At 40.9% G+C, this 17,041-nt stretch overlaps 2 long non-coding RNA genes across 2 annotated transcripts; both read right to left on the minus strand.

Annotated features, from left to right (window-relative positions):
* Positions 1–4,298: 4,298 nt before the first annotated feature.
* Positions 4,299–7,210, minus strand: LOC106949697 (uncharacterized). The gene is made up of 2 exons (XR_001425429.1): positions 6,875–7,210; positions 4,299–4,907 (listed from the first exon to the last, which is right to left on the minus strand). It is a non-coding gene; the product is annotated as an uncharacterized LOC106949697 (long non-coding RNA).
* A 3,670-nt stretch (positions 7,211–10,880) lies between these two features.
* On the minus strand, positions 10,881–16,520 carry LOC106949698 (uncharacterized). Its single transcript, XR_001425430.1, has 3 exons — positions 16,246–16,520; positions 15,884–15,997; positions 10,881–11,673 (listed from the first exon to the last, which is right to left on the minus strand). It is a non-coding gene; the product is annotated as an uncharacterized LOC106949698 (long non-coding RNA).
* Positions 16,521–17,041: the final 521 nt, after the last annotated feature.

Raw genomic sequence — 17,041 nt, forward strand, 5'->3', positions numbered from 1 at the left:
ATCTGAAAATCAGCCGCTGATTTTCAGATAAACCGAACAATTTATCAGACAAAAGAATTGGTGTCATCAGGTCAGGCTGATACTGACTGGCTTGAAACGGCAATCGGTCCTACAATCTTAAAAATATACATAACTTACCAGATTTTACAATTTATCATTTTATAAAATGTAATATTTTATTAATTTATGATGAACTAGAATTTGAAGTAGAAAAATCCCAAAGAAAACATAAAAATAAAATAAAAATTGTCTTAAATGGACTGTTTTTATGAAGAAGCAAATTATTGGTGGCCTAATTTTTAAGTATTAATTCTAATTTAATCACTAAAAAAATATTTTTTGTACCATTAGTGTCATTTTCGTGTTAAAAACAGAAAATGAGCTTAAACTTTTGTATTTAGAAACTCTGCTCTCTGGCCAAAGTTGTTCAGAACCACAGTGGACCGTCTGCAGACCCACATGCGGTTCTGCTGGTCTGAACTGGACATTTTTATCTTTTACTGGTGAACCTCAGGATGGAGGGAGCTCTATGGAAAACAGGATGCTCTAACAGTTTTCTACCTTAAAACTAATTTTGGTTCATATATAGCCGTCCGTGTTTAATCTGTTAATAAAACAGAAATAATTTTAAAAGTTTCCATCAACGTTCTCCTCTCTGCAGCTCTGCTCTTCATCCAGACGCTGATTGTGGCGTCGATTCGCTTGGCGGCAGAGAGACTCCGGCGCGTCGCTGCTGGTCAGGAGCTGATCTGGATTTGAACCCATAACCTTCAAATCAGATGAAGTTATGATCCATAAACCGGTAAAGTTCCCTGATGCTGATCGCTGAGGGAAATTTGATGATGATTATTTTTATGGCTGCAGGTCTGGTTTTATTGACCCACAAAGCAGCTGATGATGTCAGACGACGCCGGGTTTTATTTAGGCCAGAGCAGGACTAAAACCATCAGGAGCACGAGGAGAAACGCTCACCAGAGAGAGAAAAGGTGAAGAAAGAGAAACGTGGAGATACACGACTCTGTCCAGCTTCAGATTTCCAATCAGAACATTTTCCACTGAAGCAGCTCAGAATCAGCAACTGGAAAATCTGGATCAGTGGATCTTATCTGGGCGGATCCACATCAATCTGGATCAGTGGATCTTATCTGGGCGGATCCACATCAATCTGGATCAGTGGATCTTATCTGGGCGGATCCACATCAATCTGGATCAGTGGATCTTATCTGAGCGGATCCACATCATCAAACCGACTACAAATAAAGGCCTGAAATATTTCATATGTGCAAAGAGAACCCACAAAATAACATTTTTACTTATGGAAAAAATACGGAACTTTTTTCAAAACATTTTTAACCAAATTATAATTTTAAACATGCATGAATTTGAGAAAAAATTTAATAGGAAACTGAAGATGGCAGAGACCAGAAAGTGTTTGTTAACCCAGATTTTCCTGATTCTCTTCTTTACACAAAAAACCCGAGAGCTAAACGACAGATACAAAATAATGAAACCAGCAACTGAAACTGTAAAAACTGAATATTTTTAATGTCAGGGTTATCAGAGGGGTGATGATGATTAATTAGGGACGTTAATGAAGCACATGTTCACTTTAAACTGGCAACTTATTGGAAAAACCAATAAAAAACACACCAACGGCCTGTAAAGCTCAGCATGTTGACCAGCTGTGAGTTTCTCTGAGTTAAACACAAAGTTTACCTTTTTAAAACATTTGAAACGGTTTGAAGCCTGGACCGGTTTCTTCATAATGTCAACTTTATTTTTCAAAAATTGTGGCTTTTATAGTTTCTAAGTTTCTGATCCTGTTTTTCTCCTGACATGCGAGATCAGGTAACCTTTTATTTTTTAATAAGAGTTATACAAACACAAACAAAAACCACCAAACTTTTCCTGCTCTCGCCTGTAAGCCGCTCCTCTGCCGGCGATCAGCCACCTGCGGCTGATTGTCGGGCAGATGAGGCTGCAGGCCGAACGGCGGTGAAGCCCAGGACCTTCTGGAGCAAATTATTAAAGACTCAGCTGCTCATAAAGCTGCAGGCTCCATGTCCGGCGCTTCCTGGTTATCGGAGCAGATCGGAGCCGTGTTGGTGGGCCTCGTTCAGGTGGGCTCCTGTTACAGGAAGCAGCAGGCACTCGGCTCCTGACGTCAGCCGCTTTAGTTACGTCAAGCCGTAAACGTATTTTACCAGGAGATACAAGATAAAACTGGCTGCAGGATGATTCCCCCCAAAAAGAAAAGAAAATTCAGTTCAGATTCGGTTTTTCTTTATATAGAACCAAAACAGCAGCGTTTACCAGCAGGTTCAATGCAGCTATATGGATTAAACTATGATCCAAATTCAGTTCTGATCAGTTCATCACCATTAACAAAAGTTATGTAGTCACATTTAATCCCAACAGCAAAATGCAATCACTTCCCATTATTCACAATAGTGCACTGAACACTGTATGTAATTTGTAATTACTTATTGTGTAATTTAATTGGTTGTTATTTATTCACCACTTAAATAAATCTTGTATCACTGGATAAATATGCAATATCCAGTTTCTATGAATTTTAAAAATTACACATCTTAAAACTCTGTTGTAGTAAATTACATCAAACCCAAAATTACAAATAAGTTTTTTTTTACTCATATCTATTCTGGTATTTCAGACATGAATAATCAGAAAGCTGATTTACTGAGTTTATCTTCCAAAATCCTTCATCACTCTCCAGATCCAGGGAGCAAAACACGTCTACTGGGGTCTTCAGCACAGCAGGACTGAGCATCGAAGAGCTTTTGGGGAAAATCTGCGCCATCTTAGCTGCACTAACAGCAAAGCAGGATCGATGCTTATTTACGACACCCGTCCAAAAGGCAGCGATCAGGATTCATCCATTTGTGTCTCACTGGGAGGAGACATCAGAGCGCCACGGCTTCCCCTGAATGAGCTGGAAAATGTCGCCGGTTGGAGGAATTTTCTACTTCTGAAGTTTAAAGGATCTTTGCCGAAAGTTTCCAGATGAAACTGTTTGCTGCTCCTCAGCTGAACCAGACAGAAGTAAACAAAGTAAACATCAGCCTGGACCTCAGCGCTGCGTGGCCCCATCAGCCTGGACCTGTGGCTCTGGGTGTTTTTGCTCCTGACCTGATTGGAGTGCCAGGGATCGCCGGAGGAGACCGAAGCCCTTCCTGCTCCTCGCGACCTTTCGCGACCTCTCGCTGCACGGATTCTGTTAAAAGCCTCCAAATCCGCCCGTCATTAGCAAAGCGCCGAGCTCTTCTCTGATTGCTTTCGTGACCAAAAATTAAAAAAAGATTTGATCCATAACATGTCACTATGAAAATCTGGACTAAACAGTTTGGAGTCGTCTGTGTTTTCCACCACGGGCAACACGTTTACTGGGAGTTAGAAATGGGAATCTCTGGCTCCCAGTTTCTGTCAGTCTAGTTGTACAGCCATGTGACCGACCTGGGGTCCGTCCCGGGTTGGTCCATGTGACCCGGTTGGTCCATGTGACCCGGTTGGTCCATCCCGTCTCCAGGCCCAGATGATGAACTGATCAGAGATGTTCAAAGCTTGGGATGCTTTAAACTTCTTCACTGCAAAAACACAAAAATCTGAACTTCTCATCAGAGAGGTCAAAGGTCACATGTGGTGTACCCCAAGGTTCAATCCTAGGACCACTTCTTTTCAATATTTATATGCTCCCACTGGCTCAGGTTATAACAGGAAATAAGATCAGCTACCAGAACTATGCGGATGATACACAGCTCTGTTCTAAGCATCTATTCAGTGATTGGATGGGGTCAAAGGTCACCTGGTGACATCGTGATGTAGAGCTGTGTATCATCCGCGTAGTTATGGTAGCTAATCTTATTTCCTGTTATAACCTGAGCCAGTGGGAATCGAACTCTTGTCCTACAAACCTCAGTCTGGCTTTGGTTGACGTGAACTCTGGTTCGGTTTAAATGCATATGTCCAAAAGCAGGAAGTGGACTACAGCACAGGGCATTCTGGGTAAAGACAACCAAAACAAACGTGCTAGCCTAACGCTAGCAGGAGAAGTGACTCGTCTTTTACCAAAGACAAAAGAGAAATCCTCCAAGTGTTAAATCGGATGCCACCACATTCCTGAAGAAAGAAGTTGCTCTCAGCGTCTTCAGAGGTTTTCATGTCATTTCCTTCAGTGGTTCTTGCTGCAGCGCCCCCACAGGCCAGGAGGGGAACAGGTTGCTCAGAGGTTTTGGTTGGTTTGACTGAGAGCCGAGGGAAAAAGAACCACAGCAGCTGGAGATGGAGCAGGTGATGTGTATTTATGGAGAACCAAGAAATGCTGAATATAGGAAGAAAGATCAACCCAAGGCTTTTCTTTAAAAGAAAATATAGAAACGGTAATTCACTTTTCTCCTCAGTTTTATAAAGAAACTGTCGTGCAGCTCCACACTGATCTTGACATCGTGTTGTTGTGCTTCTTCCGGATGAATCTGCACATTAATCCGATGTCTGAGGCATACAGCCTCTCTATGTGGTCAGGTTCAAGAGCGAAGCGCAAACTGCTGAAGCCCAGGCGTCATGGAAAATGTTGGAAGGTCATCTATGTGTCGTTAATTACAGCATGAATCAACTTTCTCATGAAATGTCACCGTTGGTTGGTGAGCGTTCAGTTAAACCCCCGGTGGGTTCAGACTTGTTCATGTCACTGATTCAGAGCCACTTGTATCTGCGGGAGTCCGCTGTCTGCGCCGCCGCTGCCTCATTAAGCATGCTGCTGCCTCTGTTCAAAGAAGAAGATTGTTCCCCAGCAGATCGTCCTGCTGTACGGCTCCATGTAAACATCAGTGGATGAGGGAAGAACAGCAGGATGTACAGAGTCGAACCCACGACCAATGAAAGACGTCAGCCTAATTAGAGAGACCAGCGTGAGATTCTTTTAGAATCAGGATGTTTCCCCAAAACTAAAAAACATGATATAAACATCATCTTACTGCTTTTATTCAAAACAACCTCATTATGAGAGAGCCATGGCGCTCCTTGGTTTCCAACAGTAAAAATAAAACTCTTCAGACTCGACTTGTTCCCGAAAGACTTGAGATTTGACTTGGACTCGTAGTGAGAGACTCGAATCTAAGCACCAGATTTTATCTCATGTAATAAGTAGTGATACAAAAAGCCTGCATTTCCAATAGGGTAAATATTATATTTGATCAGTAATAATATAATATATTATAAAGATAACCCTTTTTTGTCGTTTTTTGAATTCTGAATATTAGAAGATTAAAACATAACTATTCATAAAAATTAAGGGATTTAAAGATAATAAAATGTTAATGTAAGTTTGGTAAAAGGACAAACAGCTCTTTGGCCTAAAATAACTATTTGTCTTTTAGGTCCGAACCTGGACTATTTGGATTCAAGTCTGTGACTTGACTTGAAAAATTTACTTATGAACATCTGCAGAAACCACAGCCGGGGCTATAACATGTTAAATTTGATTAATTAATTACATAGATTTTAACACATTAAAGATGTTAGCGCAGTTAATCACTTATTTTTAGTTTCTTTTACATTCAAATGTCCCAATCCGGAACCTTTGTATTCACGTTTCTGGTACAGCCATAAATCTGACGTACAAGAAGTAAAAATCCCGCTAACGGTGAAGGAAGACGGAGCCGCTTTTCTCGGCCCACTCGGGATTAATTTCTGCTTCTAAACGGATCTGACTGGACGCTGGAAAAGACAGTTGTCGTGTTCAAGTTGTGCTAACGCGAGTTAGTATATCAGTGAAGCTATTTAAGTCTAAACTAGCATCTCAATGCTAAACATGTAGCAGCTAATGCTAACATCAACGGTCAATCATCAGTTATTTCTGAAACACTGAATGGATAGAATAACACTTTGCTTCAATCTGATGGTTTGATTATATAAATAAATGATTAACACAGTAAATATCTTTGTTCTTAAGCTCAGACATCTATTCTATAATTTAGCAGCAAAAAGCATCAGTTTTTCAATTAAATTGCGATTAATTAATTACAGGCTCTGTAATTATACCAAATACTAAAGAAATAAATGGAAACTTATAAGTTTAAAAGAACGTTTTTAATTAAACCTCTCATTACTCTTGAAGAAATATCCTGATAAAACAGAAAAAGTTTAGTCTGATTTGAATTCAGAAGCGAAGAAAACATCTTTAGTGAAAATTAATGTTTAGTTTCAGCTGCAGATCCTAAAGCCGTCTAATATCGTCTCCAGTTTCTTATTCTGGCTGCAGTCTGCTTTACAATCAGAAGTCCTGGACTGAATCAGCATTCATCATGTCGGACCAATCAAGACTCAATATTGATTCTGCTGCTTTAATAACAACATCAGAGAGCTGAGTCACCCAGCGGCTGGAATAAACGCTTCATCATCTGGCACTGCATGCTGAACTCAACGCTCGCCCCCTAACCACTGGAATCACGATGTCAGGAAGTAGTTCTGATTCGTTCATCAGGCAGAAAAGATGATCACATTACCAGAGTCACTGTTTGACTGCACAACCGGCCCAGGAAGGGAAAACTGGGAAAGATGAGTTTGACTCGTCTCAGCTGAAGGTTCGAAACCAGCAGCTGTTTATTCTGATGGAAATAACCTGCTGAATAATGATAATAATAATAATAAATGCCCTTTAAGAGAAGACAAAGATAACACTTTCCACATTGGAGTTACAATAAAACATGCAACTGCAATATTTCTGATTTTTTAAAGAACTTTGTTCTAGAACATTGAGTTTATTGTGAATTTAGTTTTGTAATCCACATTGTATGAAATTAATAGATTAAAATTAAGAAGCAACTATAGTTTCTGCCCCAAAAATACCTTTTCATACCTTTAATGTGAGTCAGTCAGTGTTTGTGTCTGCAGCATCTTTTCCACATTCCTCCTGCAGATGAGGGAGATGAATGCAGAGCAGCCTGGACAGTAATTAGCTGTAATTAGTCCACAGGCAAACTGGAAAACCTGGAACTGTGGAGTCGGGCTGTAGAACAGACCACAGGACGGCCGGTCGATGCTCCTGATCCAATCAGACTCTTCCTCCCGTCTGACCTGCTGAGACGCCGCTGCGGCTCTGATTAAGGAAGTGACACCTGAAGCGAAGCTCCTGGTGGAGGCTCGGTTCAGCAGCCGCTCCGCTGCTCTGGGTCGCCTGGTGCTGAACCTTTCACTCTGCTGCAGCTGCAGGATGGAACTTTTTATAAAAAACAGGTTTTTTTTTTTACATTTGTTCAAACTGTCAGGATGTCGTTTGTCATGAGACAGACTGTGAAAAGATCTGAAGAAATGCTCCAAAAACAACCAATCAGAGCCAGGAGGTGGGGCTTAGCGCTGTCAATCATCCTCATGTACTCACTGCTAAATGTAATAACGGCAGAGAAACAACTTATCGTCACAGGAAAACTGTCTGTGCGTCATCTGTGGCCAAGTAGTGGCTAATTAGCATTCAGTTAGCATGCATGCTAACTAGCCTGAGCATTCTCAGCTAGTCTGCTATGCTGCTAGCTGGAGAGCACAAAGAGGGAGGGGGATTATTTATTTGTTTCAGACATTTGAAGGAAAAATCTGTATAAATATTTTAGGAACTAACTGCTTATTGGATGGAAATCTGGAAAGTAAAGCGATGATGGTGGTTTAATTTAAGCAAACTGCTCATGCTGTGAGGTTTAACACACACACACTCCACCCTGTGGGTAAAGCGTAAATTTGGGTTGAGGAGGCAGATTGAGAGCAGCAGACGGCTGCAGGACAGCCCAGTTTTCTTGCTGGGGTCGTTTCATTTAACCTCCTGTCACCGAGTCCCTGCAAGGCGCCGCGTTAGCGAGAACGGCGCTCCGCAGAGAAGCATCAGACCAGCTCAACATATTCACTCAGTTCTGGGTTTTCAGAGTAAAACTCACGAATCGGGTTTGGATGTTATGTCCTGAAAGATATTTATGTATATTCTTGCTTGCAGAGTTTGTGAGAATCTCAGTGCAGGATCAGTCTGACTGATGCTGAACAGAGACGCCTCACAGCAGAGCATCTGCAGACCGGATCTAACCACAGCAAAAACACAAACAGTCGTCTCCAAATGTTATTTACTTCATATCAGTGAAACTTCCAGATCTTTGTCCTAAGAAGCAAAAACTATCAGATTTATTGGTAGAGAAGCAAAAGGCAAACAGTTCAATTATCTGTACAGCGCCGATACAGAAGAAATGTTGTTACAAAATGTAATTTAATTCAATAATATTCCAATTATCCTAGTTGTCAAACAGCACGTTAAGCTTAGATTATAGTTAAATTAGTTTAAAAAGTTTCTGCATGCAGAGTTAGAGCTTTCATATTTGTATAGCAGATTTCAGCAACACAGCAGCTCCAAGTGCTTTAAACCATCAAACAATAACCATTTATAAAACAATAAACAATACATTTGGTAAAAAGCCATAATAAAAACCAAGCAAATAAATACAGGTGAAATACACTGATTAATGTCAGAGTTCACCCTGATCTCTGGTGGAAGCGGCATGTTGACTCTAGATCTGTAACTCTAGATTGTTCTGTTTCTGTTCAGCTGGAGAAAGTTCTGGTACCTCCACAAGCATCTGTTCTGTGATTGGATGGCTCAGGGTCACCTGGTGACATCAGCAGAGTATCGCCTAGGAAACAAACAGAACCAGAAAATGGAGGCAAACACAAACCACAACCCAAATGTTCAACACAAGAACCAGAATTACAGCTTAACTCAAACACCAAGAAAACAGAGTTAAAAAAATGTCTAAAAGGAAAAACCCTGCCAAGTTAATTTAATCTCCACTGTGGATGGTTCCCATGGCAACACACTTATTTTAAACATTTCAGCCTTAAAGGTTACGCACACAAAGCAGATAATATTAGCTGGTGAGCATCATGAAGTTTTTACATGCCTCTAGATCTGCGTGTTATAGAAGTGACTGCTTGTTTGGTGATCTGAAATTCAAGACGAGTTTCAGCTCAATTAATTTAAATGCTTCAACCCACCTGAATGAAACGATGGAGTTACGTCCCCATCCAGTCTGAGGAGGCCGAGGAGCCATTCGTTTGGTTCAGGTGTGTTGGAGCGAGGCTGCACCAAAACTCAGTCTAAATATGATCATAAACTGCTCTGTGAGTTGGCAAGAGAAATCTCCACAGCGTTCATCGGATCTTTAATAATGTCAAAGCTTTGAGTCGCATTAATCCCGTTAGAGGTCAAATATTTACCAGGTTCCAGCTGGTGAAGCTGTGTTTTGTGTTTTCTATGGTGTCTCAGTGGACACCAGCATGAAGGGCCTTGTTCTGCAGTCCTTATCCTCCCTGAACACATTTAATGGACTCAGAGCCAGGAGCGGCCGGCCGTGTTCTGGTGCCATCCGTCCTCGGTGGCGGCTGCTGACCCATGGCCCGTGTCAGTAAACACATCATCCTCAATCTGCCGCGCTGTCACCTGGCTCAGGTCGGTGGAGGATTCTCCAGCTTCACTCCGTCCTCTGACGGAAACGGACGCTAAAACCTTAATGTAACTTCAGTTTTACCATAGATGATTCAGACGGAGCTGAACGTACGTCACAGCAAGATCAGGAGAGTTTTAGGGGGATTTGAGGAATATTTTATCAACTCAGTCTTTGTCTCATCCAGGTCTGGACTGGGAATCTGTCCACTGTGGAGACGTCCAGTCAGTGTCAGCTAACTGTGGGCTAACAGTTGGCTAACTCTGAGCTAAGTGTGAGCTAACTGTGGGCTAGCTGTCAGCTAACTGTGGGCCAACAGTTGGCTAACTCTGAGCTAACTGTGAGCTAGCAGTCTGCTAACGTTAGCAGTGAGTAGAGACTTCTACAGAAAAAGCACTTTGAGCCTCAAACCCAGATCCCAGCAGCAGCTCAGAGTCTTAAACGCTGAAGAAACCATCAGTCAGTGAGATTGACAGGACAGACAAGGAATCAAAATACATAAATTATAAAATACCAAAACATATTAAGTATTAAAATCTCCAGCTACTGTCTAGTCTTTGAGACGACTTTATTTCTACAGCTGGACAGAGAATGACCGCACTAAACCGTAAAGTTTAAACCGTAAAGTTTAACGAGACGACAGGAGGCGAAACGAAGCAACTTTCTCCCAACAGGTGGAGCAGAGAAAATCTGTTGGAGCAGAGGGTCCAACTGGGTAGATGTGGTCATGTCTACTATAAATTAAAGGTATGTTGTTATTAATACATCAATGCTTCGTTTTGTACCCAACATTTAAGTTGTGTGAAGATTTTAATTTGTTGGGAACAATTTAGCCAGAAATAAAGAAAAAGGAGAAATCCTTCATTCCCAAAAGATTTACTTTCTAAAGTGGAGCATTCCAGTTTTCACCATGATGCTTCACCTTATATACATACATAAAACTTTATCAGAAAATGCTTTGGGTTTATTTCAAATGTAATGGACATGGAGACGAAAAAGAAAGAGAGAGGTTTGAAGGGAAGAAAGAGTGGAGAGAAAGGAGGACAGAGAGCATGAGTCAGTAGAGTGTGAATCTGAACACCTGTGTGTGTGAAATAAACAGAATGGTATGTTCTCTTATGTTTCCCAGTTTGAAGAGCAATGAGGCTCATGAACACGTTGGCCTCTGCAGCATATCAACACTTTAGCACATTAAATAATGAATCTGCTGATGAAGATGGGAGTTTAAAGCTATTTCAGGTGATCTGTGTGTGTGTGTCTGTGTGTGTGTGTGTGTGTGCTCCCATTTGCTCCTCTGAAGTAACTGGGGTGTGAAACAGAGTTAAAGGATCAGTTCTGCTAATGCATCAATCAGAGTTAATGGCTTCGGCAGACAGAACGTTTTCTTTCTGCTTCTGACTGGATTTTTATTCCATTCAGCGAAAATTAAAACAAACAAAACTTTAAAACAAACATAACCAAACAACAAAATGAACATCTGACTGAGAAAAACCCATGAAGAAGAACGCTCCCCGATCAGAACCACCAGGCTGGATCTGATTTGTCTTTTCCTGCTGCTGCTTTCTGACTTCATTTATTTTTCCTGGTGATTTTATAAAGTATTAATAGGAATTCCTAAAACTGCTCGAATCAGGTTTGAATGTTTACCAGACAGGTTTTTTTTAAGTAACTCGCCTCTTTCTGAAGAAGTGAGACCTTTCGCTTGTGAACTTCTTTTATTTATGGGAGGAATAAATCTTGCAGCAGCAGGAATCCTTTGAGAAACACACTTCTGGCTTAAATATTTCATCACCACCTGATTTTTCTCGGGTTTCTTGAGTTTTTCAAGTGAAGCAGTAATGTGAGAATCTGCCTGGATCTCCTCGGTTTAATTTATAACTTTAGTTTTGTATTTTAAAGAACTCATCCATAAAGCCATTATATCAGCATAATGTCTGCACTGAGGCTGAAACCTGAGTGTTGCTGCAGACAGTTTGGTGAAGGAGAGGGAATCCTGGATGTGTGTGTGTGTGTGTGTGTGTGTGTGTGTGGTCTGGGCAGATATTCCAGGTCATTTTCTATTTGTGGAAGTGGAACCAGCGCAGTCTGTCTAGACAGTCGGCCGACCCGCCGCCTTCCCGCTGCTCCTGGTGGAAACTCCAAACATCCAGATTCTGGTTTTGGCCTCCAGGCAGAAAGTCGCCTGTTGATGAAAGCAAATCGACTCAAAATGGAAACATTTTGACCAAAAACACAAAGAAAAACAAAGAGTTAAAAGACTCACAATGCAGAAGCCAGTCACAAAGAGAGAGTTTTACTTTTGTTCTAAACTGGTGGCAAACTTCCCACTGATTTGGCATTTTTGATTCATTTTATCATCATTTGTTCAAACAACAAAGCGCCAGCAGCCGATTCACCAAGCAGCCTGGAAAATAAATAAGTTCCCAAAACACAATCCTGGAATCCCAGTCATCTGTTTTTTTTGTCTTCTTCACTCAGTTACAACATCCACACTGAGGCTTGTGGTCAACTTTTTAGCTGATCACAAGCCGACTAATCAGTGCATTGTGTTTTTCAGGCAAGTAAAAACTCGGAAAAAATATATCTAGAGTTTTTACCAATCCAATTATTACAGGGAGAAAGAACAATGTGTTATTATTAATATTAATATTAATGTGATCTTCCATATGATAAATACATTTTAGATTTTAGGGAGCATCATCTTCTTTTTAGATTCAAATAAACACTTTAAGATCTGCTCTTATTTCATTTTTAAGCAGTGTTGAAGTTTAAAACAACTTAAAAGGGAGTTTCTGAGTTAAAATCACTTCTCAGGTTTTGGTCAAACAGGAAGTGAAGGCGGGCAGTGAAGCAGCGATGAGGACATCAGACCTGAATTCATTAACTGATGATAAAAGCTGCATTAGTGCCTGGCTGGCTGCGCCGCATCACTTTTAGATGTGAAGTGACTTCAGGAAACGTCCTGCGATCAGAAACCAGAAAACGCTGTGAGGCTTTAAACAGAGCAAACAGTTCATGAACACGAATGAAACATTCGATTCGTTCTGCAGAATGAGCTCAACATGATCTGATGCCAAAGTGGAAGTAAAACAGAAAACATGCAGAGTTCAGATACTGCAGGTCAGAATCACGTATTTATCCATAAGAGTTCAGGACTGAATGTTTCAGCAAAACTTCGTCTACTCTAAATGAACCAGTTTCATTGGGTGAAATGGATGAAACTGTTTCAGTCCAAAGTGTTCAGAGAACATCTACTGCATATTTCAGTTTCTACCTTTTTATGTTTTCTTCAGAAAATATCTTCAAACGAGCAAAGATTCATGTTTTAATCTGAAACAAAACAATCTTTTTTCTCCTGGTCTGATGCTGCCAGCGTCGGTCAGGCTCTGCTCTGGTGGCCTCCCACTTCTGTTGCAGTTCATTATTCAAACTGGTGAAAAGGTTTCTGTCTAAAGAATCCCAGCAGATTGCTTAAAGTCATGCACCACTCCTGCTGGACCAGCAGGGGGCGACAGCAGGAAATAACTTGCTGTGAGTCACTTTTTAACATCATACCAAACATGCATGTAGCAACAGTAGAGAGGAAAAACTTCCCTTTAGCAGGAGGAAACCTGCAGCAGAACCAGAACCTGCTTCAGTTCCAGCAGCTGCAGAACAAGCCCACCTCACCATTCCTCCACCGCCATGCATCACAAGCTGTTTGTGCTGATACACTATGCTTGGTTTCCTCCAAATAGTGAATCTTTTCAGGTGAGATATTTATTTTTCACAATATGTTTTTGCTAAAATCGAAGTTTCTGGTTGTAAATTGAATCTAAAGCCTGCGTGCCGGGGACATCCGGCCCCTGGCTGTGAGTCTGATTCCCTCTCAGCTGCTCTGGCACGTTGCTCTTGGTGCAGAAGAAGCCGTTAATTATAGCAGGCAGTTCACAGCTTCGATAGCAGTGCCGCGGCGCTCCACGACATCCCAACTGTCAGCTTAATCACAGAGCAGGGCCACGACACCGGCCGCGCCGCGATCGCCTCGTCCCACTCTGCTAAACATGACAGGAATCTGCAGCCTCGTGGCCCAACCTGCTCCAGCAGCTCTGAGTGGAGAAACAGGCAAACTGCTGCAGATGGAGAGGAGCTGACGCTGGTTAGCCCACGGTCACGCTCCTGATGCTGAACATTTCATTTAGTATTGGTGGCTGTTTGCTTGAATTTCATCCTTAGTTTATTTTTGAACCTGCCAAAGTTCAAACACACATCTGTGAAGTGTCCATCTGTTTAATCTGGTTTAATTTGTGTTTTTCTTCATCAGCAAACACAAACTTGGTAGCTGATAAAATGGAGCCATTTGTGAAGCTACAATCAACGATGAACAGCAGGGATTTGAGTCATTCAGCCTGTTAAAAAATGGGGATTCATTTCTCAAAGGCACATTCACCATGTTATTGATTTATATATAAATGTTAGTTTCAAGCAAAATGTTTAATTGATTAAATAAATATTTAGCTCTAAATATTTAGTTAGCATGTTAAATATTTAACCCCATACTAAATAGTTAGCTTCAAGCTAAGTATTTAGCTTGAAGCTAACTATTAAACTAATTAAGATTTAACAGGCTATATTTTAAATATTTAGCTAACAAGTAAAATATGTAGTGTGCAGCTAAATATTTTCAGAGGTAAATTCGTGCCTAACGCAAATTTACTGGGCGATAACCGGAAGTAGACTACCAAAATAAAAGTGTCTTCTGAATAATAACTTCTGCTTTTGAATCACTTCCTGTTACCTCATTATCATCGTTTCTTTTCCCTTTTTCTTGTACAACAATTCAGCTTAAAGCGTGAGCCGTTTTAAAGGCAGCACGTTTACAGATAGAGCAACAGTGATGCGCCGAAGGATTCAGTCTGGAAAAGTAAAACATTTTCAACTTTTGGAAATTCAGAAATTCGAAAGTTTTTCTAGAAAAATTTAGATTTTTTTTTTGCAGAAATGTACTTTTTTTTAAATAAATATATACTAATGGCACTAGCACGCAGTCGTATGTCAGTGATTGTCGTCGTTCCAGATGATTTCCAGGTAAAGCTGTTTGTAGAAAGAAGAGACAGATCAATCTAAAACAGGAAGCAGGAATTTCTGCTGCTGATTTTCAGGATCAAACCGGTGGAGATGCGCCGACACCGACCCTCCACCTGCTAACCGCTGCAGGTGTTGGAGTGGTTCTCCTAGCAGCAGCTGCTGCAGCATCAAGTGCTTCTCTAATGCTGCAGCTGCCACTTGAGCCTGAGATGCTGCTGGAGATGCAGACGTGAGCTGAACGCCGTCAGACCTGCTCTGCAGCGGACGGCTGTGAGCCTCATTACCGGCCCGTTTCTGTCCGCGTTCATGTGAGACATGACGACTTCCTGTCCTACAGAGTCTGGAAAAAACGCGGCTCATTAACCGAGTTCTCCTTCAAACACACTCCCCGCCCAACCGTCCTCAAAAACACACACAGATGGAGTCAGTCTCACTCTGACTGATCTGTGTTGATTGTTCAGTCGCTGTAAACACACGCTGGTGGATTTACGCTCCACACAGATGGAGAACTCAATATTTTAGGAATTTGTTGTGAGACTTTGTTGTTTCTTTCCCTGCATAAATACAGTAAGTGGAAATTCATTCAGCTGAGTGGAAATTATATTTCCTCTCTGAATGAAGCCATTCATCGCTCCTTCCTTCAATCTAACCTGAAGAAAACTGTTGCATTATTCAGTTTCAGTTCATTTATATTGACCCAAATCATAACAAAACCACTTCATACCGAGTCCAATCATGTAGATTCAATTACATACGGTTCATTCCTGTGTAAGTTATTACACAATACAATTATAGTCAATCATTATTGATGAATTATGGTGAAAAATATCTGTATGTGACATTGAGTGTCTTCAGTCAGAGGTTTCTTCAGATTGGCTGGAATACAAACTGCTACAGGAGATCCTAAACATACTTTTTGGTAATTTGTGACCAAATGGTTTAATTGTTGTCTTATCTGAACATAAATACCATCTCCAAAAGATGGATCCTTTCAGACTAAGGTCATGTTAAATCAGGGGAGTCCAAAGTGTGGTTCTGGGGCCTTTTGTGGCCCTTGGACTGATTTTGTGCGGCCCCCTAACTGCAGTTAAAGAATGATATAAATTTAGCTCATCCAGCACAGGAGGTAGAAGAAGATTAAGACTTTTTATTTTTAACCAAGGAAAAATTACCAACATTATTTTGTCTTTTCATGAAGGCAGAGAAGAAAACCAAAAGGAGAAACAGAGAAAGCCAATGAAAATATGCTGCAGAGCGATGAGATCCGAGTTTAACACAACTGAAGTGAAACACATAAATCTACATTAAGCTCACTTTGTTTTTACCTTCAGTTCTGATCAATATGTCGTTATTCATTCAGGCTCAGCTCTGTAACTGTCGGCAGTAGAGAGGCTCCTCAGGTCAATACCTCCACCGGCTGCTTTCATTTCATCCTCACGCTGAAAAAGACCAGAAGTCACAAAAACATCTGAAGCCATGAGACAAACTAGATACAAATAAATATGACAAAATGTTTTGTTATAGTTTAGCATAATTAGCAGAATACCAGAGAGAAACTGTCAACCTTCCTTATCATGTGAAGGAAAAATTTATTTTCCTCAGAACGAAGCAGATTGATTGATGTTGATTAAAAATTTCATTATGAAATTACACTAATGACATGACGGAACCAGAACATCAGACTTACCTTTCAATTTGTTTTGATTTAGTTAGCTACTGATGATAACTGATGCTAACTCCTGCTAACGGCGTTAGCTCCTGCTACTGGTGTTAGCGAGTAGATCATAAGCTGATCACGTTAGTTTGTTTCATGTCTAGAGTTTAACAGCACATGAACATTTTGAGGCAGTTTTTCTGAACCCAGACTTTCTGTAGTCAACCTCAACATCCTGGACATTTTGTGTTTTGTTTGTTAGCTTCAGTCGACTGTAGCTCGGCTGCGTCATCGGCCGGCGCTCTGTGCAGGTGAAAAAATGGCGACCTCTGTTGGTGAACAATGTGATATCGATGTACGTTTTTAAAGTAACTGAGTTTTTATGCATCACAAACAACATTTTAGGTCAATAGGAGAATTACAACGTATTTGGCCGATATGTACAACTATTAATATATCCTTTAAAACTTCTAAAGTGAAATGAAAAGAGACAAAAGTGAACAGAGCACAGAACAGAAAAAATAACTTAGTAACTAATGGAAATAACCTGAAAATGACAAAACTTAAAAATGATTCCATCCATCCATCCATCCATCCATCCATCCATCCATCCATCCATCCATCCATCCATCCATCCATCCATTCATCCATCCATCCATCCATTCTCTCCTCAGCATGCTCTCCATCATCTTTTCATCCCTGAGTCTTACAGTCTCACTCTGAGTTGATCAAGAGTGTCGATTCTTTGCAGCTTTTTGCTTTTCACACCAGTGAGAAAAACAGCAAATAAATATTTCAGCTTTGCAGCAAACACAGCTGAGGACTTTCA

This window comes from Poecilia latipinna, unplaced genomic scaffold (genome assembly GCF_001443285.1).
Source record: "Poecilia latipinna isolate Pla-1442-1.1 unplaced genomic scaffold, P_latipinna-1.0 Scaffold358, whole genome shotgun sequence".
Classification (NCBI taxonomy): Eukaryota; Metazoa; Chordata; class Actinopteri; order Cyprinodontiformes; family Poeciliidae; genus Poecilia; species Poecilia latipinna.